Here is a 4,507-nt window from a genome sequence, read left to right as displayed (position 1 = left end):
AAAAAAAAAAAAAAAAAAAAAAAAGAAAAAAAAGAAAAGGAAGAAAATAATATCGAAGAAACGAAATAACAAATAACTTTGATCGATATCTACGTTGCTTCGAAGAAGAAACGTTCCCCAAGATTATTTTATCGTTCATCGACTGTTGCCCTCCTTTCATAACAGAGCTCGCAATTAGCGAATAACAGTTCAGAATGAAATTCTCGCGAAGAGTTACGAAGGCGTGAGACATTCCATCGCCAGCCTCCCGAGCCGCGGCTAAGGGCGCTGCCTCTCTCTAAAATCCACCAAATCCTTTCTAAAACAGTTTTCCTTTTGCTATTCTTAAACTATAGAGACTATAATGGAACTCGTGCGGGATATAAGATGCGACACGCTTTATCAAGGTGATCAATTACTCGCGAATTAGTGTCAAGATCGTTTCTAATTCGGATCGTACGAGAGTTAATCCTAGAAAGAGAGAGATGATACGTAACGAGGATATATATATATATATAATGTAATTTGGTGAATTTGTATATAATATTCATTCGTTTTACCAATACGAATCTGTCGTTTCCACGAACAAAAGACGAATTTATTTACGCGTATTCGGAGTTAAGAGAAACGAAAGATCGAGTGAATGAATGACGAAGTCAAGGTGGAATGCGACGATATCTCGTTCAGGATTGTCTAGCCAATACGTCGGCGACGATAGGAAACCCAAGAAACTCGGGCTAACGTTATCAATCGGATTCTTCGCTTTGAATTTCCAACCTGCTGACATTTAATTCAGCAGAAAAGGAGCTCGGTGTTCGTTACTTCGTTATAATGTGTACGATACCCGTGCAAAATGGACGTTCGTTATCTTCAGATTCGACGTTCGTTAACACCTTTGTCGAACAAAATATTATCTCGTGTTATCTCAAATTAACTTTTCCTCTTCTCAATCTTTCGGATTTTAAGATCGATTAAACGAGATGTAGGAAGAAGAAGAAGAAGAAGAAATGGGGTAAAAGGAAGGAAATGACGCGGTGAAAAGTGAAACCACGACAATAGATAAGATGCACAATAGGGTAATGATAGGAGAAACGACCTTGAGCAGCCAAATCTTCGACCGGCTGCCTATAATTAGAACGAACAATAAGAGCTCGCTAATCACCAATTGTTGGGTCCAAGAGCGAAACCATTCAGTAGTTTCGGAACAGTCATCTGCTTAACAATGAGCTCTAATCGTGGCCGAGCTTAACTTCTCGATCGGTCGGAAAGGACCGACGCTTTTCAACCCACCGACCGACCAACCGATCGTAACAATGGGAACGGAAATTCCCTGGAAATCGAATCTTCCTTCGATGATAATATTTTATCCTCCCGTCTTTCGATAATATTTTGTTCTTTTTTAATCGCATCGAAGGTGAATTTTTTCGTTTCCCGTCACTTAAAAAAAATATATATATATAATTTCCTTTCCCAATATTTCTCATTAATTATTATCTCGAACGAGTATTGTTAAACTCTATATTCGTTTATACAAAAAGTATTTTATTGCGCTTCACAGTGAACGAAATATTATATATATTTTTGTGGTTGAAAATTACTAGATAATTTGATAGCAACGAGCTTGGTAATTTAATTGATAATTAAATTTAATTCAACATTTCGAATATTTGCGAGCGAGAGACCGAGGCCGTAAACCACCAGGATATCGAATGAATAAAATTAAGCAAATATTTTCAGAAATCTAAATCCTCCGTTGATCGTCAGATTACCGGTAATTTCAGAGATTCGCGAAGCTAAACATATTCGAAATTCTAGTCGATAATATATATATATATATATATATATCGAATTGCGTGCTCGAAAGCCATCGACAAAACAGGGGTGCATAATTTACCTTTCGATGATTATCGATCGCTATCCGTACACAAATACGAAAGAGAATTCATTGTATATATTTTATTTAAAACACCTAAATCGTTATTGTTTATTCGTAATTTTTCTTTCTTTCTTTCTTTCTTTCTTTCTTTCTTTCTTTCCTCGCGCGAGAGGCGACGCGATCGCGATCCAATGGAGATTCGAACCCGATTCGAAGCAGCTCGTTCCGAACGAAACTGAAACCGATGACGAGCTTGCACCGAGCCTGCACTTTCCACGTTCACAAACGATGGAATAACCTCGGCTACGCCTCGTAAACTCGCGAATAAGCCAACGGATTACCGTTAGCCACGCGTCTACCACCGCCTCGATGCCGTCCAATGGGACACGAGGAACGTCCAATTTGTATTCCCGCAAGGATCCACATCCGACACAGAGGTGATGCACGTGCGTTTTCGTGTCGCGTTAATGCCCAACCACGTTCACGCGCGATCCTCCTCCACGATACGACACGTACCATCTATCCTCGCAATGCTCTCCTCCTCGTCCACCAGACGAGGAAACTATAAAATTTTTAGGGAGTCCGGGGGCGAAACGCGTCACCCATTCAACAATGTGTGTGAACGAGCCGAGCCGAGTTTAGTCAGTCTGTGCACACTTTCTTCGTTGAATAACGAAGGAGGATGCTCTATTCGTTTTCCAATACACCTTTTCTTCTTTTTTGAGAAAGAGAGAGAATTAATTTGATTGGACAAAGAAGAATCGAATCTTAAGGATTTCGAGAAAAAAAGGTAAAATATTCACTCGTTCGTCGTGGAAGAAAGTTTAAACACGTTGGATAAAAGAGTAATAAATAATGGCTCCCGAGTGACGGGTTTAAATACGAATAACAAATTGGTATTTTTGAGGCGTGGTTACTGTTGATTAAACAACGATGATTAATCGCGCCGATAAGTAGTGGTTTTATATTCGTAATATATTACGATGAGCATTATTCGAATTCCATTCAAGGTAAATAATTTCTCGCGGATAACTTAAATTATAAACGAGAAGTCATTTCAATATCGCGATATATAAATCCCGATAATCCGGTTGGACGAAAGGCTATCCATCGGTCGACTATCGGTAGCGAGGCGTCGAGAAGCGTTCTCATCGTGGCAAAATGATCGAGTGAACGAGCGAGAGAGAGGGAAAAAAACACGTCTTTATCGCAACGAAAGCGATCTCGATGAGAATTCGTTCGAGGGATCGGGAAGCCTACTTTCTATCTGCTTTCTCGCGACACTGCATTATCACCCGGTCGAATCCGAGTCTGTGTATCTAAAAGCTTCCTGTTCCTCTACTCGGTGGCTGGCCGTTCGTCCTTCCTTCTTAGATCTCAGACATCGCTAATTGGATACCTTTTGCTGCACCTACCTTTACTGGCAAGATAACCCAATATACTCTCGTTGCTTCCGAAATTCGCCAGCATGTTCGAGAATTTCACGACGGGGACACGCCGATCTTTTTTTGACCGATCAGCATCTAACAACACGTACACGTCTAACGACACATTATTATCCTCGTGGAATGGGAGCAAAATCGTATCAACACTTCGGGTGACTCGTAAACCTTGTGTATACAAACATTCCTTCGACGATTTTCGACGATTTGGAAAATTCGGGATAACAAAACTCGCGACGTAATATCAAATTCGCGAATTATTAAAATTTTCGCGTTGCGATAATCGAGAACGGATCGAAAGGAGGATCGAAGCGATGAATGGTACGGGTCGAGGTATAGATAGAGGTAGATGGTGGAAAAAGAGGGATCATTGGGCGAGATAAAGCGGCAGGAGACGGGGAGATACGCGACACGAACGCATGTTTACCGCGCGTGCGACGGCGCTCGACTAAAGGCCTTAAGGTGAACACACTTGCCTCTTGCCTCGAGAGTTTTCCACGCGGACGCGCTCCACGCTTGCGTGTAGGTGTACCTCGTACGTGGTTATGTCTCCAAAGCGGTAAAGAGGGTTGGACGTGCACGGGGAATTACGCAAACGTCTATTAGACTGGCTATTAGCGTTAAAAATTATTTCACGCGATCATCGGCCTGAGGAAAGCAAACGAGAGAGAGAGAGAGAGAGAACAAAGGAGAACGGGAGGATAGGAGAGAGGGAATGAGAATGAAATTCGAATGGAAATTCGGTAAATTTGATTTTCATTCGTCGTGAAATGGAAGAGTAAATTTTTATTTTTTTCTTTTCGATAACGATCAACATTGTTACGTTTAATTCGAGCGGAGAACGATACAGTTACGGGATCGTTACTTAACCGGTATAAATCTTCCGATTTAATGCGTTTCATCGTGTCATAATTCGTATTGTATTCGCTGATTAAATGCATAATAATCCACAAATGTGAAAGTGCTAATACGTTTTATAGCCGGCATAAAACGTAACAAGCCGTGAAAGCTGTTGTAAGATAACCGCCTCATTAAGCGCATTATGTTGTATCGATCACTTCGATTCGAATAAAACCGATCTTGAAAGAGGATATCAATATACATATATATATTATATATATTTTGCGAACGAATATTCAAAAATCGTTCCTTTCATTAACGAAACGATAAAAAGTATCTTTAAACTTAAACAAAGTTAGTTCGAATCGGG

The 4,507-nt window shown here is 40.5% G+C and overlaps 1 protein-coding gene across 1 annotated transcript in view; it reads right to left on the bottom strand.

Moving 5' to 3' along the window:
- LOC102672647 (amyloid beta A4 precursor protein-binding family B member 1-interacting protein-like) overlaps positions 1-4,507 on the bottom strand; it is a gene marked incomplete at its 3' end in the record, with an annotated part of 49,129 nt that overhangs the window by 3,644 nt on the left and 40,978 nt on the right. The window lies entirely within an intron of this gene.

This window comes from Apis dorsata, unplaced genomic scaffold (genome assembly GCF_000469605.1).
Source record: "Apis dorsata unplaced genomic scaffold, Apis dorsata 1.3 scaffold_78, whole genome shotgun sequence".
Classification (NCBI taxonomy): domain Eukaryota; kingdom Metazoa; phylum Arthropoda; class Insecta; order Hymenoptera; family Apidae; genus Apis; species Apis dorsata.
This window is presented reverse-complemented; position numbering and strand designations above follow the sequence as displayed.